The sequence below is a fragment of the Nyctibius grandis genome, chromosome 4 (assembly GCF_013368605.1).
Source record: "Nyctibius grandis isolate bNycGra1 chromosome 4, bNycGra1.pri, whole genome shotgun sequence".
NCBI classification, from domain to species: domain Eukaryota; kingdom Metazoa; phylum Chordata; class Aves; order Nyctibiiformes; family Nyctibiidae; genus Nyctibius; species Nyctibius grandis.
The window spans coordinates 72,825,040-72,842,484 of NC_090661.1; positions in this window are offsets into that span (position 1 = coordinate 72,825,040).

A 17,445-nucleotide genomic window follows, 5' to 3' on the forward strand; every position below is an offset into this window, starting at 1 on the left:
GAACTGACATAGTGAGACCTTATCAATACTTGTCTTCTGTGATAAAGAACAAATGTTCATGTAGTCCTACACATTTTTAATTGCTCATCCCAGGTTCTGGGGGCTGGTGGGCTGAGGCACATCCTATTTGCAGCCTCATAATAAGCAGTGATAAGCAACTGTTTCCTTGGCAAATTCATTTCTGAAAGTGAGATAATCCTGTTTGAATGGAGCTGCAGACACCCACTCATTCTGCCAAACAAGGAAAAAAGGAAGGAAAAGGAAGATTTTTCTCGCTTCTTCCTTTGCACTCTGCCGTGATTCAAGGACAGATAAAAATCTTGGCCTTGTTTCTTTCCTTCCTGTTTGTGGCCCTTGATAGCTTTGTAAGCTTGGTTATTTTTGCTGGAAATTACAAACTCGCTTCATTCTCCTTGGGGTAATTCTTGAATCTGTAAAACTGAGGCTGTGCCAGCACACAGGGTTTTGATTCTGATTCAGCAAGGGATGTAAACAAGTGTTTGATTTAAAGCATATTCTAAGCCCACCTGCATTCAGCAGAGCTCTCAAGCTGTTTGTATTGAGGACTTGCAGTGCCCAAGAGTGCGCAAAGCTCCTCATAGCATTGAGGATGTATGGGCATCTGTGCGCTGTACGTCTCCAGGAGTCCATCTCTTATTTATCAGATGCCACAGTTGTTCAGCAATTTCAGAGTAAATTTTTGAAAGTTTTTCACCTTCACTTTAGGAGAAAAAATGCTTTTGTATTTCACTGTGACTTTCCTCCTAGCCTCCTTCTCTATTTTTGCATTTCCTCAAATTGTCGCAATATGCTAGAACGTGGATGAATCTTTCTCTGGGCGCAGATGTTTCTTACGAACTGCCTGAACAGTATGGTGTGCAAACCACATTGCTCTTTCATCAGCTTCCCTCAGGCCCTGATCCATCAGAGACTAATCAGCAGTCACTGAGTTGTCATGTTTTCTCCTCTCTGCGCTTCCACACAGTGCTGTGCGTGAATGTAAACTGAGGTATGAGTGAGCCTAAGCCTTGCACAGTGTGAACTTGGAAATATCCAGTGAAGTGAGGAAGAAGCACAGACATGGCACTAAAGAACGGGCCAGAGGCAGCAAAGCTTTCTGGAAGGCAGACAGAAGACATTCCTTTTATTTCTTTTTTTCTTTATTTTCTGAGGGAGAGCGTGTACCTAACGGCTCAGAAGGCTGTTTGGCTTCCCAGACAGGCTGCGTAGTAGAGAGAGCAGGAGACAGGGGTGGCAGCTGGCCGGGCTCAGCTGCACTGTGCTGAGAACAGGAGCACAGGACAAGGAGCACTGACAAAATATTGAGGCCCAGTCTGGGGAATGCGCATCCTGATAAAGAAAAGTGTGTGAAAAAGTTCATATCTAACACCTGGCTTACTGTGTGATGGCTTGCTGAGGAGGGACAGTAACCGCAGCAAGACCCATCTGAGACAGGCTCTGCCAAGTGGGCTGCAGAGGTTTGCTCCTCCAGAGACCCATTTTGCGGAGGGATAGTCTAGGTCATCATGAGAACACTGTGCTTATGGGTGCTTCCTCTCTGTGCTGGTAGCCTTGTCAGAGCCTTTGTGACTGTCAATCCTGAATAACTTTTACCTCTCTGATTTTAATGTTGTAAGCTCTATTCTGTTTGTCCCTGCAGCTGTGGGCAGTGTATTTACCATTAGATAACAGCATCCTTAGAGCAGGATTCACCCAAACCTGCAGGTCTGTAAAATTATATCCCAGCCTCCCCAGAACATGTCTCCACTATCAAAAAGAAGTTACCTCAGTAATATGAACCCATGTCAGGAGCAGTGAGTGTCTCTACAACAGAAAAATACGTTCATACTGCCTGCTTAGATAAGGAACTGTCTGCCTTAGAAAGAGTATCATTTCCATATTTAGAAATATGCTTATTTTTTTATATCTGTGAAGTATTTATTGACTGTTATTGATGAGCCCTTTCTCTGGGGACTCCTTCCAGCACTGTGAGTGGGCCAGACTTCATGGTAGTAGAACAGGTCTCTCCCAACTCTTAACTTCTATCATTTAAAGGCTTCACACGGATGCTTTTGTAAGTTGTGTAGCAGTGGCAGTCCAAAGGTTAAATGGCTGCTTTTCAGCCTCTGCACAGTGGTTACATGGGATTAGGTTTTCTCAGTGGGTCTCTAGGTACTCATAAATCAGAGAGTTCCCTCGCTGTGATTTCTTCCTTTTTCTGTAATCTCTCCAAGGAAGCAAGTGACCTCTTCTCACTGGGGCAGTGCAGATCGATGGTATTTTTCCCTGTAGCAAGCCACAAAACTTTTTTGTTCTGTTCTTAGAAGGTTGTTGTTGGGGGAAAAAAAATCCAAATGCCGTCTTATGAGAGAGAAGCTCACTGCTAATGGATTCATGACAAGATGTTTGTTGCTCTCCATGTTCTAGTGGATTGGAATTAAATTTGTGGACTTAAGTTTGAGCCTAAGAACTAAGAAAAGTTTTTAAGGCTCTAGGCTGAGTGGCCTCTAAGGTAATGGAAGATGTCACGTTTAAAATTCAGAGACTGAGGGAAAGAGAACTGCAGCCTGAGAGCTTACCATGGAGGTGGCTGGGGGTACAGGTGGTTCTGTACCTGGGATGTGCAGACTTACTGTAGTAGTGTGTGCTCATATTTGACTGTTAAGGGCCTGCCTGGAAGTGCAGTCTGGCATGGCCCGGGATTGTCCCAGGTTCTGCAAGCTGGAAGTTCTCCGATGAAGTAGGAGCTTTCTTGGGAAAAAGTGTATTTGTCAAGTCTGACGTTTCACAGAAATTTTCCAGTTTTGAGGAGCTTCTGACAAACCACAGGAATTACTGGAAATGAACCTGGTTTGCTGCCATTAAAACTGGTGTGTTGCTCTAGAGCAGGGGCTTCTGGAGTCCCTCGTGGTGGTGCTGAGAGTTCTTTGAGCGCGAGCAGTGTCAAGGTGGCTCCCGCTATTTTGATTGCTCTGGAGCTTTCAGGATCTAGAGGTATCACTGTAGGGAATCTGCTCCAGGACTTCCGTGTCCTTGTTCCAGCACAAGGTGGGCCATGCATTACAGTTGGAAGACCTCTTGAGGTCCCAGATGTCTGCTCTGCTAAAGGCGGATGAGACTGCACAAATTTAGATAGGCTTTGGAAATCTGGTGAGCAAGCTGTTTGTCAAGGGGCTGTCATTTTGCATTCAGTGACTAAAACTTTACAGATTTGGGTGCTGGAAGCAGCGTATAAACTAGAGGGGCCTGCAATACCAAGTTGCAGGCCAGGTGATGTGAAAGCTGTAATGGGTCAGCAGGTTCCTGCCAAAATACAAGATGGGTGTGATCCACCCAGAAGTCACCAAGACTGGAAAGGAGGGGCACGAGTCAGTGTTTATCACTTGGTGGAGGAGTTGCAAGGCACCTTGGCATAACATCCAAAGGCAAGACACATTGCCTGGGAGTGCTTTCTCCTTTAAAAGGAGAGTAAATAATGATGACCACGATGGTAAATGATGCTATGTCTCTCCTGATTTGAGGCAGCACTAGATTGCTTAACTGAAATCATTGTCAAATATTAAAAATAGTATATGACAAGTAATAGATTGCAGAATTTAACAATATTTGCTGAAAGCTTCAGAGAGACTGATGTTCTAAGATGTCTTTATGCTACTTTTGCAGCTTGAGGAAAGAACAAAGTAACACCTTTCTGAGAAATAAAGATAATTATTATTTAATGGACAAAAATTTGCACGAACCGATCCTTTAGTGTAACAGCAACTTTACAAAGAGGTCACAGCCCTCAGCCTTAGGAATTTAGCAGCTCTTAGGCTGAAAGCTCTGTTAATCTAGAGAATAAGAGAAAGCAGATCAGCTTTCTTGAGCTTTAATACAGCAAGCTGCTGCCAGGCAAGTAAATTGATCTCAGAAAGGAAGGAACAACAGCATTTCAAAGTGCAATAAAAAATAAGATGTGATCATAAAACACAACATAAAATATGCTTAATGCATTTTTATTTTTTATTTTCCATTTAGTGTTGTGATTATATCATAGCTAACAGCAGCCATTACACAAATCAGTGGCAGACAGGCTGAAATACTGTTTCAATTACCCTGCTCACAGCAGCTCACCCCAGCCCAGCTATAAATAACTAGCAGATCCTCCATTTCTCCATGGATTAAGATTAAAGATATGCAGATAATTTAAACCCTCAACATACACTCCTCCACTGCAGAAAGTATTTTGGAGCCAATCGCTTCTGTCCCCCAAAACAGAGTATACCGCTGGGAGGCTACCACCCAATGAAGCATTAGGCTAATAGTGTTTTATGACAAGGTAATGATAGACTAAGCCAAGGCATTTCATCTCTCTCTATGTATGTTGCTTTGTGTTAGATAATTAGGAAATGTGTTTTCCCCTCCTCTAACCTCTTCAGACTCCTGGAGAAATTAGCCAGTCTGTGCCTGTGTGTGACATGCTGTCTCCACAGAAGGGAGCTATATTCCACGAACTACGCTGGAGGGAAGCTTGTTCCTCAGAATTCTAGTATGTTTAATCTGTTTCAGTTAAGATGATAACTAATACCAACACTTACAAACAGAACTCCTCCATTCTCTTTCTCTCTCTCTGTTTCTGGAGAGTTGGTGCTGTACCCCTAGGACATCCAAATGACACAAGACTAAACTACGCATGGAACAGCATACCCCAGAGGTTTTCTTATTGTCTGAATATCTCTGGGCTTAAAATAAACCAGATTCTGAGATGTAGAACAGGAAGAAAACACAAGACTATGGGAGCTGAGTCAGATGTGAGAGCAAGCCTCTTAAGCTGTGTGCTATGAATGCACTTGCTTAGAGAAAGTGCTGGCTAATCGACTGAGATTACTTTGAGCTACCTACAGAAAACTGGGTAATTCAATGCAGAATATTGCAGTGTCTGCTTTGAGCAGACCAAGTCCTTTTCAGGTTCTCGTCCTTAGCTCGAAAGTTAACTTGGGCTTTATATTGATGAACATCTTTCTAGAAACAGGCACTTTAAAGCAGCTCTTTCTCACTAGACACATAAAAGAGGAAGAACACTATTTTCTTCCTACTCTTCAGATTTTGATGAATATATCAGTGTTAAGAGCGTATATCCAGGATGTGTGAGACATGATTTTACTGCTCTTAACTTGACAGGACCACAGTCTGCATGTTGTATGGACTGGCAGAGTACCCTCGCCGTCAGTCTGCTGAGTTTTTTGATTTTCAGTGAACAGCAAAATATTGATTGAGGCCAAGTAAGTAAGAGTAAGAAGTAATGTGGTAGCTAACTCCTTTCTTTAACTGCGAGGTCTTGGATTTCAGGCTTATTTATCTCACAATAAATGTCCTTGGATTTAGCTGCTTTTTCTCATCTCCCAGATGGAAGTTACAGTCAGCACACTATGCAGTAATTAATTTTCTTTTTTATTTTGTTTTCTGTGTTTCAGGGAGTATTTTACAACTTTAACAGGGAGGTTAGATAATACATTTTGGTTTAAACGTTACGGAATTTAACAGAGATCTTGTTTATAGTCCCCGCAGAAAGGGAAGAACCTTGAATCTGAATCTGCCATGTTTTAGATAAATTTTTCAGTCACTGTGCTCTGAGGTGAGAGCGGGAGATTGGAAGAGAGCCATGCTGGGATGTAAAAAGCAGTAAATTACTGAGTTTTGAGCTCTGCTGTACACATAACCTGAGCAGCTTACTTCTCAGGATATTGTGGATACAGAGAGGCAGACATATAGGACACCCAAAGAACTTAGATAACTAGGAAAATCCAGTTCCTAGGTTAGATGGGTTAACACTGACCCTCTGTATATGTTCATTTTGCTTATTCCCATCCCTCTCTGTACCACTTTGATATAATCTGTTGCTGGCAGTTCTGAACATCTAACTGCTTTATATGTCCTAAAGGAGTCTGAGATGTCTGCACCATTTATTGGTGTGCTGATTAATTAACCCTACGTTTTAATGAAGGTAATTTGCTCAAACTTCTCAGCACACATATGCTGTGTGTGTGAATACCTTTATTCTTTCTCCTTTTGCAGTGAAGTTGTGCTGATTTATACTGCGTGAGGATGTGACCAAATAAGCGTGTGTGTACACAGGGGGGAAATACAGTGAGTAAGGGAAGAAGAAGAAAAATAACATCATAGGAAAGTTTTGAACTCTGATTAGTTTCAGTGAATAAGGGAACCCCCTCAGATACAGTACAGCCTAAGGGAGTATGAAATGGTCAGATATAACATGCTAGGGGATGTCTGTGACATTTTATTCATTTCTTGTCAGCGTGCTTGCCAGAACAATGGATGACATATTTACAGAGAAGCAGAAGTCTGTTCTCTTCCATTGGTGGTGTCATGTTTTTGCAGTATGACTTCTTCCCCCGTTTTGAGTTGCAACATTGAGACATCAGCATTACATGTACGACCACTTTTGTGGGAAGATGAAAGTACAGCATGCAGTAAATAGTTCAGGAGTGAGAGGAGGTATTTGTAACCATGACAAAGGAGTATGTCTATGAGGAAAAGAACCAGCATCCTCAGATAGTCTTGAGAGATTTGGAGACCTGACACTGCTGGACTTCCTGAAGAAGACAGTTATGGACAACTTCATAATTGCATAGGTGTGTTGAGTGTCCTCTGCACTGAAAAAATGCCCCCAAGCTTGATGTTTGTTTAGAAGACATGCACGTTTATTTGATTATCAGCTGTGAAAGTATCATATACACAGATCATTAATCCAAGGCTCCAATCTATTGCCCTGTGATGAGGTCATTTGCTGTAAAGCATAACTGTAACTCCTGTACTTAAGACATGACTATTAACAGCCCTCCAAATGAGATCAAAAAGTCCTTTTCTGGGCAGCAGCTGGTTTTGTAATTTAAAAATACTGCTGTGAAACAGCTACTTTACTTTTGCTCTAAATGCAACTTTAAAATGAAAGGGAATTTGTTTCAAAAATAACGACAAGAGGTTTTTTTGCCATAAACGCAGCCCGGAAACTTTTGTTGTGGTAGGACCCAGCAGAGTCCAATCTAAAAATATGCTGATCACCTGAAATTCCCGGGGGTATAGTGGTGAGTACTAAAAAGTCTGCACCGTTGTGGAAACTCAGTACCCTTGTTGGGAGGCTGAGAATTAACCCTGCTTCTGTGGAAGGAAAAGACCACAGCTGCCTGCCCCAGGTTCCTCTCCATGAGGGAAGAGAAGCTTTCCCCTGGCTGAAGTAAATCATTGCAGCTCCCAGGCAGAGCACTGTAAGAGAGAGGCGCCTGTGTTGCTCTGCTTTGCATGGGCATTAGGTGTTAGGTGGGAAGGAGTCACACTAGCCACAGCATAAGGCAGAGAGAGAAGTAGTAGTCAGATCTTGCTGAGAGTTCTCTAAACAGCTTAAGTTTTTAGATGCTTTTAGGAAAGACTTTGATATCACCTCTGGGTAAGTATAGTGAGGGAATAATTTCTGCAGTGGGAAAGCCTAGGTGCCAGAGGGCTGTTTCAAAGGAACTGGTTGAATTGCCTTGAACAAAGCCAGACAAGCTAAGTTCCCTCTCTTACAGCTCCCATATTGCATTAATCTCTTGTGACAATGCAGTTAAGTGAGGGAATTCTCTTTAGTCACTGAAAATAGCAGCAAAGACAGTTACCATGGTGGAAAGTGCAGAGACTTAAGAAGCCTAAGGGAGACTGACAGCTTTGCAAAGCACATTTGTTTTCCTAAGTTTTGTGGGGTTGAGGAGGGGTCAAGAGTTATGAAGTCTCTTGGTTTCTTCTCTAGCTGGGTTTTAAAATTGCATGAAGCAGACACAATTGATTAAGTTTACCATTGCAAAAATGAAGATATGTCATGTACCAGAGCCTGGTTTCCTTTCAAAAGGAAACTGAAGCGGCAAACTGAAGAGGCTGTGATACAAAGTGCTTCTTGCTTGCCTATATTGTAGGGCTTCTTAGCAACTGTTTTCTAAGTGCTCTCTTCCACTCCTAATGGCCACTAATGCCGTTACAGCTGGCTCTGTACCAGATGTAGACAGGCCATTTGACAACAAGGCATCTTTCTGACAGGTGTCTCTTTTCACCATTTCCTTGAATCAGCTCGGAGTTTTGCATTTTTTAATTTCAGGGAATAAAGTAAGGTGTGGTCTGTACCCAGCTGAGGGAATGTTTTGAAAGTCAAAAAGTTGACAGAAAAGCCACAGCCTGTACCTGTCTTTGCTTGGGTGAACAGAGCCTGCTATCGCCGGCATTTCTGACCTGAATGCAAATTCAAAATTCAGTTCCTGCGAATAGTCTCTGAGCTTATTATTCACTGTTCATTTGCCTGATTCCTGCCAACAGTCACATTGTCTAGTGTGTTCAGCTGAGAAAACGTAAAATGGGTGTAAATACTGTTGATGTGAATTCACTAAGGTACTCAAGTGACTGTTTCTGTTAGTTTTGTGGCATTCCCTCAGTTCTGTTTGTTGCCATGCAGTCAGTTCTCAGCCATCGCTCCCTGAAGGAATACACCAAGGCTCAAAACATTTTAATTAATGCCAAAGGAAGAATAGGAATAAGCTCATATCACAGGTCAAAAGTAAAGCACTCGTTGCTCATCTGGTGACTGAAAAAAGTGTTTAAGTCCTGGCTTCCCCAGCTCCTCATTTCATCTAAGCTAGAAGACCCTCTTTTATTCTGCTCATATACCATGAAAGCCTGCTGTCTTTACTTCTTTCACCACCTTTTTACCCATTGTATGATAAGTAGTATGGTGTTATCCTTCAGTTTGCGTTTTTCCTCCCTCAAAGTAAGCCAATAAGGGAAGTTGCAGAGAGGGGTTCTTAAAATGCGTGCCACTGCCGGGTATCAATATCAGACAGACATTTTACTTCCAGTTGTACTTGGCAGGATGTAAGCAGTGACTGTGAGTTTGTAAAATGAGGACCTAAGTGCCCCTTCTATGTAATTAGTACCATTACCTTGTTACTTTTCTTTCCTATACACTTAGTTTTGAACTGAAAACCTTGTTATCTTTTCTTGTTTTTTGTACAAAACCTGTTGTTCTCCTCCTTCCCCTCCCCCTGCAACGCTGTAAGTAAAAAAAAACAACCTGCATTTTTGTTTTATGGTTGAGTTGTTTGCCAGGTTCCCTCGTGCTCTAATGAATTAGAGTGGTTCCAAGGTCACTTCTCTTTGGTACTGTTAGACCTTGGGAGAGCAAGGCCACCTGGTTTAGCTGCTTTTTTAGCCTGTTTCTCGGCTGACACTTTTCTCTCTAATTCAAGGAACAGATGGTTCTGCCATTGCCTGGCCTCTCTTTCTTTGACCTTTGACAGCTGAAGTACTGTATGTCAGTTCTGCTGTGACACCATATTTTCATAGCCATGATTCCCTTGTGGGCAGTGGAAGTTCTTTAACCAGTAGAGAGATTTGAGAGCTTTTTTTGATCTGGTCACATCCACTGAAGAAGTTGTCCCAGATCCAAAGACTGGTTAGTAACAGAGGAGTTAGATGTTGATCATCTCCTGTGGCAACTGGCGTCCTTTTCTGTCATGATAATAAGTACCTGATTCTGAAAACCTCTTATAGCTCTGTGTTTTCATCCAAAGGTTATTTTAATCAGATGAGTTTGAGTTGGGTGCCCATAAGCAGATCTGAATGTAGTTCTCTGCACGCCTGGCCTTCCTGCCACACTGAATTCCTTTGTGAACACTGGCTGCTTTATCAAAGCACACACCCCCCCAGCTGACTTTGGGTACCTCTCAGATTTTTCACAGCACTAGGATGCATTCTTTTGTGAGAAGAGGTCTGTGGATTTATTGTGTTCCATCAGGAAGCTGAGAGTTCAGGATTTTCTCATTTGCAAGCAGTATCAAGATGTCACCATTGCATATACAAGCTGTTGCAAGCACTTCATACCAATTCAGATGCCTGTACAAGGGCAAAGCAGGCATCCGGAGGAGACTCCATTATTTGTTCAGGCCAGAGATGTAGTCTTTGTGCTAATAGCAAACACACCTCTGAGTCAAAAGTGTTAGTCTCTGTCATTGCAGACACCTTACACCAATGTCTTTCCTGCCGAAAGCAGCACAGGAGAGTGATGTCTAATAACAACTGCAACAGTGGCAATGAAAAGGTGCCTCCTGCCTTGTGTTCAGTACACTGAACAAAGCCTGAGCAACTGCGCTTTGAGAGAGAAAAGTGAATCAATAACCCAATGAGGACTGTCAAGTAATGCTGTTGTCTGCAGTGCCTTTAATGGTTTTGGTCAATAAACTGCAATTATTTTACAAATATGCATTGTGTTCACTTCTAAATCTATCTCTCTGCTTCCTATATTAATTTTTAAAAATGAGAAATATCCTAAGTGCGTGCATTGTATAAAATCTGTATTTAAAATCCATTGGTGTGTAACAAAGGGCCTGCCTTTGCTTACTCAAAGAGCACACATATAAAGTGCCGTGTCCTCTGTAATATATCTTCCCCTATTTTTTTAAAACAAAGTTTGTAATAAATCATCATTTGCAAATTTTGAGACACTTCAAAAATATATATTCTTTCTATCTGTGTTTTCTTTGGAGGCTGGAACTTGTCCAAGTATCACAATACAATTTGCTTCACAAAATTTAAAAGAAGAAAGTAATCTCCAGACACCTTTATTATGTGAATTTCTCTGTCTAAATAATTTTTATTTCTGCTGTGCTGTAAACTTTAATATATACTCCTTCATTTTAGATTAATAATATAACAATATAAAGTTTCTTTTTACTATGCTTCATATTTAGTTGCTCAAGGGTAATTTGCTTTTCCCTTTAAATATTAGAAAGAAGCAATGGGGAGGTAGAAGAAAAAGACACTGTTAATTTATTTAAAATAGAAACTAAGCTCAGTATGGGAGATGGGGTTTCGCCATCTACTCTCCAAAGCAAATCAACACAATAGCTTTCAAATATTTAAAGGTGTGCTACTTAAATGTATAAGTATCTGTAAAAAAAAATAGCAAGAATGATCTTATCCTTGGATGGTAATCTTCCCCCTCAGTCCTCCCAGAGGATCAGCAAGAGCAAAGAAGAGCAAAAGATTATTGACAAAGAGATAAGTGAAACGTTTTCGAAGATGCAGAAAGGTGCTAGAGGGTATTTCAAAGTACCTGGGTATCCAGCTCCTTTGAGAGTTGGAATATTTCTCCTGTTTTATTTACCATTAGTTGAGTGAGTAGTGGGCACAAGCCCCTGACCTTACTGAAAGAAAATGTTCTGGTAATTGTCATTGAAAACTTTTACTAAAATAATTTTCTTCTGCAAAACTTTTTTATTTCCTAAAGCATATTCCAGTGGAAGCAAGATCTTCTTGAATTTTCTTGACATTTTATCTTTGAAGAACCATTAAAATCTGGTCTCATTTGCCCAAGTGGGTTAATCAGATAAAGGCAGAAGGGGGAGGAAGTAGAGAAGAGAACCATTGCAACAGGCAGAAGCATTGAAGTCCTAATGGAAAGGAGAGGTGTTGGCCACATCTGGCATTCAGCCTCTCCCAGCCACCTCCTTTTGTAGGAATTGGCACCTACGCAGACAGCCCTCCTTGGGGTAGTGGCATTTAGGGTAACCCAACTGACACAGAAGGTGCTGACTGTGTATGCTGGCAACAGCGCAGGGGCTCAGGAAGGCACAGTACGCTCCTAAGCGGCAAGGAGTTTACGTTAGAGAAGGATGGCAGTATACATCTCGCCACTTCAGAACAAAATGGCTGATGTGTTTAAGCCCCAGTATACTTACCTTTCTGCTTTAACAGCTTGTTAATATAGTTTAAAATCAGCAGTATTCATTTCAAGTAATCTTTGTTTCACACACTGGTGAGACTGTTGCAGGAACGGAATATATACAGATTTGCTGAGGTAAATAAGAAATAGGTTTGAGATTAGCTACTGCGTATTTTCTATCGTATGTTTTTACATAGCATGGAAAAGTAACTTGATATCACTAGAAACGGTTTTATTCTGTCTGCAAAAACAGTCTTGAAAGATGTTTTTTTGAGTATTTTTAACACGGACATTTTGCCTCCTTTGCTGCAAGAAAAAATAGCTGCCTACTTACAATCCTAAGTGTATGGTGCAGCTTTGAGAAGTTACAGCAGAGTTCAGAGTGCGTGCCTGACTCTCACGTGCTCACTCATGTGCTTTTCCCTGTTCAGTTTTGTTCCCAACACCTGGCAGTAGTGATGTGAATGCCACAGTTCTTTGGCATTACAATAGGCATCCTTCCACGAAGCTGCAACTTCAGTGGCAGAAGCAGTAGGAGCATGGAGAGACATGACTGATGGTGATGAAATGGTAATGTGCGTTTCTGGGGTTATGTTTCTGAAATTAAGAAGTATAGCACGTACGGAAAGGCATTTGCAGGTCAGCTCTTGGAGTATACTAGTGTGTGGACTGTTTGGGTGGAACCTGGAAACACAGCATCAAATTGCATCTTGCAGTAGTTAAAGGTGGAAAATTGACTGTCCAGAGACACAAGGGCAGAAAGGACCCTAGACCGAATCCTCCCCATTTCCAGAATGCATTATGTGTTTATGATCAGTAGGATATGGCCATTGCTATTTTAAAACAACAGCTTAGAATTTCGAAGGCCTTCCTATTCTTTCCTTATAGCCTGCTGATCATGTTTTCAAGCTTTATATTAGCCATGTGAGAGGCAAAATTAAAGGAGGTCTTTTAAATGCAAGGAAATTTTTCGTGTGTAACACTTGTTTAATTGTCTCTTCATGTGTTTGTTATGAGATATTTTAAAGTGTAGTTACGTAGGTCCTGGTGGTGTACCGGGACCGTGCTCTGAGGAAAGGGAGGGATGGATATTGCTGTTCTCTTTGCCATCAGTGGGAGTTTTGTTAGAGCTGAAACTTTCTTGGAACAAATCAAGACTATTGAATTTTTGCTGCAGCTTTTAAAACAACTGGTAAGATGAGTTGCTTCAGGGTGTTCAAAAGGTTCGATGGCTGCAGTACCAGACTTGTAAGCTCTTGAAAGGTATCAAATAAATTCACAAAAGAGCTGTGCTACAGAAGAGCACAGGGCCCAGTGGCTGCGATCCCTAGAGCCCAGGCTGCACTTTAGTGTTTAGTGCATCCTAGGAATTTTCATGACTCGTTCATTCTTGTATACCTAGTCTCCGTGAAAGGCAATGGGATAATATTCTTCCCTTTTTAAAAAGCTAGATAGAAAGGCGATGATGCTTTCACATGGCTGTATCTCTGCACTGACAATGTACACCATTGGAAAAGGCTTGAAAATGGTAAAAAGGGACACATGAGAACAGGCTGGACCTTTTTCAGAAGTATTTTGTCAATAACAATCCTCTTTGGCTACTTTCAAAACTGGAGGAAACTTTTTCAAGGTTTTCCAGGCAAGATTTGCAGATGCCTTCGGTATTCACTGGGTACAAATAAAAGACTGAAGAGGGACTTATGGCTCCCTGATTCGAGACTGACTTTGTTCTGGCCTTGGCATAGACTAGAACAGCTTGAATGCTCTCCGTGAGGCACGGGCCACCAGAGGCCAGCTATGACATGCTGTGACCATGCCAGAATGTGCTCTATGTACAATTTCTTTCTGTCATAAAGCAAGAAAATTTTTCACATGGAAAGGAGTAATACTATCTCTTTTTTACTGATAAGTATTTTATATATACATGCATATTTACATTATATTTATTTGAGTTGCCCTTCCTGTCCGATACACAGGCCAGCTATATCAGTTACTCTCTCTGGACCCTTTTTATTCACCTCAGTAACTCAACTGGCAATATGGTGCCCGCTTCTCCACAGTCGATCCTGGGGCACAAAAAAGGAGCTAATGCAAATGCAGTGACTTCCCCATCACAACAGAAATGTGGAAAAGAAAAAAAAAATCAATGTTGCCAAGTGAGTAGAATCAATAGGGAAAGCAGAGTTAGCATCAGACTGCTTGGAGAACATTACCAGCAATATGCAGTTGCTTATATCCCACAGAACAGCCACAATAAGGTGAGTTAAAAACTTGCTAATGAGCCTGGCAAGCCTGTAAGGTAGAGGCAGTGTATTGAATTCAGATAGGCACGGGTTTCAGCAGACTTTACAAGCCCCTGGAGGATTTTTAAAGGAAAGATAATGTTTTGGCTCTGTGCGCTGTTTGCAGCTCAGGAATAATCAGAGAAACGAAGGATGGCTTGCTTTAACGTCTGTGCCTTGCAAAGGTGCAGGCAGGAACTGATAAGCCTAATCATATTAGTAGATGTGTTCATAGGTTATTTTCATGCTGTGCAAAGTACATAGTTTGTAAGAGGTGACCTAAAAAGTCAGCTTTTTATTGAATAGAATAGGAAAGCAGTAACCCCTCTGGCTTGTGAGCAGAGGCCTGCAAGGAGGGAAGAGGGGTGAGCGACCAGGAGTAGCACACACATGCAAGCATTGTGGTGCTGCTTTCACAGATTTCTGATGGGAATTCTTTGCTGTAATTGCAGGGTTTTCATCATAGCAAAGTAGGCCATATGCTCCCTCGGTGTCTGCCTGCCTAAGTAAAAATGACAGCCCTAGTAGTGAGAAAGAGGAGGAGGCATGATATTCTAGAAAACACGACTGGTTTTATTCAGAGGAGAGAAGGTGGCTAAAATGAAGTAAATGGTTCCTGCCTTACCAGCTTTCTCCTTTTAAGTAAAAATTTATGAACTGCTGACAATTGTTATGCAAAACCAGAACCAATAGCTCATATTAGGGCTGGAATTTCTAAGACTGCCAGCTTGATTCATTTTTAAGTAATGTATTTGAACTGCTTGTGCTGATTCAAGGTCAAAATTTGTAGATTGTATGCAGCATATGATGAGTACCTTTGAATTGTTTCTAATGTTTTGTGTCTTGTCTAAGCACACTAATAGGACACAATTTGTTACTAGAAGTACTCTTGTTTTATTTCCATCTGCTCATTCAGATGACAGGTGTAGGATTGAAACAAAAATACAACTGGTGGGTGCTGAAGCAATTTCACAAAACCACTTTGTAGCTTAATGACATTTAAGTCCATCAAAGCACTAAACTGTGCACAACTGAAGAGTGTGTGCAGCTATAATGGTGATAGTGACTTCTGCACACACTTAAAACTATACATGGGCTTAAATACTTATTTTGAGAATTCTTCATGCCTGGTGAATGGTCAGTTCAAGGGAAAGAAACGTTCTCCTGGAGAAAGATGACCTTGGGAAGGTCTCTCTTTTGGACTTGTATGCATTCATAGCTTAAAATTTAAACTTCAGTATTATGCTTTTATACAACTTTCTAGATAGCATAATGGCTCTTCTTTTCTAACTGAATAGACCCTTGTAGATTACGTTGCAATGGGCAGCCTGAAGTGTGAGAGAGAAACATGTAGAATAGCTGTGTATCATTTATCATGCCCTGCTGCCATGTTTAAACCTAACAATGTGAACATCTGGTTCCGATGTGTGAACACATGGGTAACCTGCGCTTGACCATTTAGCTCCATAAATAGTGTTTTCTGAAAATATTCCTTTGGGTTTGAATCACGTATTATAAAGGCCACTTCTGACTGCAGGCACCTTTGATATAACTTCAAATATGACGAAATAAGACAAAAAGCAGAAATTGCTTTCATTGTCAGACTGAGAATTAGCTTGAGTGGTGCTAGGCCAAACCAGACCCATAAATGTCAGTAGCTCCTGTTCCCCAAAAACATGGACAGAGTGCTACATCTGGAGATCAAATGCATTGGGGTTATTTTGGATTAACATAAGGAGCAAACTCCAAATCAAAACTTTGGTCATGGAAATTTTTCACTAGCCAATGAATGTCTGTCCACACTGCACAGACATCAGTTTGGCTGTTCACAAGCTCAGAAACTTTGTTTTGTGGCACAGAAATTGCAGTTATCTGAAGGATTTAAACAAACTAAACTGCATAGGCTGCTGACTACACAAAAGAAAAGCTGCTTGCCATCTTGTGCCGCACAGTATATTGAACTTCCATTTTCGTGCAAGGTTTATTTTGACTGTGTTCTGCACAATGGCAGCAGTTAGGCGGAAAGATCCCGTTACAGAACTGTGTTTGCGTTCCCACCACAGTGATGCTTAAACCAAAATTTCTTATGAAGTAGTCCCTGCAGAGCAAGAAGGGGAACTCCTGCATTAGCCTGCCTGACTGGAGGGCACTGTCTGTCATTCCTGCACAGCCCTGAATCTGCATATTTCAGTCCTTCTGCATAGGGAGTTTCTGTGGCTTCTCTCTGGTTCTGTCCATGCCCACTTGCCTGCTCTGAGCCAACATGTGTTTTGTTACTTTCCAACAGCTACTGCTATATGTGGACTTTCAGTCAGGCTTACTGTCCTCCCTGTGTTAGTAGGTGGGGGGGAGATGTTGCAGGGAAACTCAGCTTTTAATTTGTGGCAGTAACTGAACAGGCGCTCTGCCAAAATCTGCGATGGCTCTAATTCAACTACACGTTCCCAAGTTTCCCTGCAGTTTCATGGCATTTGCGAAGGGGAAATGCTAGCTTTGCTTTAGGCACAATGTATGCTTGAAAGTTTTGAAAATGTTTTCTCTGCCTTTGTGGCTTCACTGTTGTATTCCTCTCTGCAGAAAGCTCTGCCTTTCTTAACCAGTCCTGAGCTGTAAATTCATACACTTTTCTTTCTCAAAATTTGCTCTGTAGGGATCAGAATATATTAGCTCTGAAAGTTGTCGGAAATATTTTCCATTATTACAGGAGCTTGTCAAATTCACAGTCCATGTGGAATGCAGATGCAGCAGAAACATCCACAGTCATGTTGATGGCAATGCATTCCAATTATCCTGGCACTGGTGCAGGGGAGGGTGGTTTTGGTCCTCAGGAAGCACAGGGGCATGACACCACATGTTGCAAGAACAGGTTTCTTTCCTGATTTCAGATGTAAGTGTGGGGTTAATTGAAAAAAGAAATCTCGAGCTGAAGGAGTCCAGGAGCAAGTGGTGAAAGGACACTGATGGAATTACAATGGCATATGGAGATAGAATTAGAAGACTGAGTTTGAATTTCAGTTACACATTCTCAGCCACTCAGGAGTCAATCAGCCATTTTTCGTAAACTAGGTCTCTGTGTGGACTGATTTGTTATTGTTGCAAAGCCTTTTGCACTGGGCTCAAAACCTTTTAACAGTCTGTGTTCTGTGGGGTTTGGAACAGCACATCTCCCAGTCCCGAAAGCCGCTTTTGTAGCAGAGTATTGTCAGGGATGATAACTTTCTACTAGTCTTTTCATCGCTAGAAGGCAGGACCATTGCACTCTCTGCTGCAATTACACGCCCCATATAGGAGAGGCTGTGTTCTTAAGAAAGAGTCAAGCTCCTAGAAAGCACCTTTGGAAGACTGTGAAATTATGTTCTGTTTTTGGAACTCACCAGATTTCATAAAACACTGGATGTTTTACCTCCAGTGATTTCAGCTCTT